The sequence below is a fragment of the Propithecus coquereli genome, unplaced genomic scaffold (assembly GCF_000956105.1).
Source record: "Propithecus coquereli isolate 6110/MARCELLA unplaced genomic scaffold, Pcoq_1.0 Scaffold124, whole genome shotgun sequence".
In the NCBI taxonomy this organism is placed as follows: domain Eukaryota; kingdom Metazoa; phylum Chordata; class Mammalia; order Primates; family Indriidae; genus Propithecus; species Propithecus coquereli.
In genome coordinates, this window is record NW_012136525.1 from 663524 (window position 1) to 663937 (window position 414).

Genomic DNA, 414 nt, shown 5'->3' on the forward strand with positions numbered 1-414 from the left:
TAGAGATGGGGTCTTGCTCTTGTTCAGGCTGGTCTCGAACTCCTGAGCTCAAATGATCCGTCCGCCTCCGCCTCCCAGAGTGCTAGGATTACAGGCGTGAGCCACCACGCCAGGCCGACAGCTTTTCTTAGAATTGTAAAGGTGAGTCAGGTTTCCAGGAAAGGGGGAGATGCAAATGTTTCTTGTTTGGCACTGGCCCCTAGTCTGTTGAAAAGCTTCAGCTTAACTTCAGAGGCACTCTGGTGCACTAAAGATGACTGCACCATTTTTGTGATTCCTCCCCTTAAGAGGAAGAGTCTCTTTCTCCTCCCCTTAAATTGGAACCGATTTTGTGACTTATTTTGACCAACAGAACATTGTGAGAACTTCTGAAACTAAATCTTAAGAGATCTGCTGCTTCTTCATTTGCTTCTT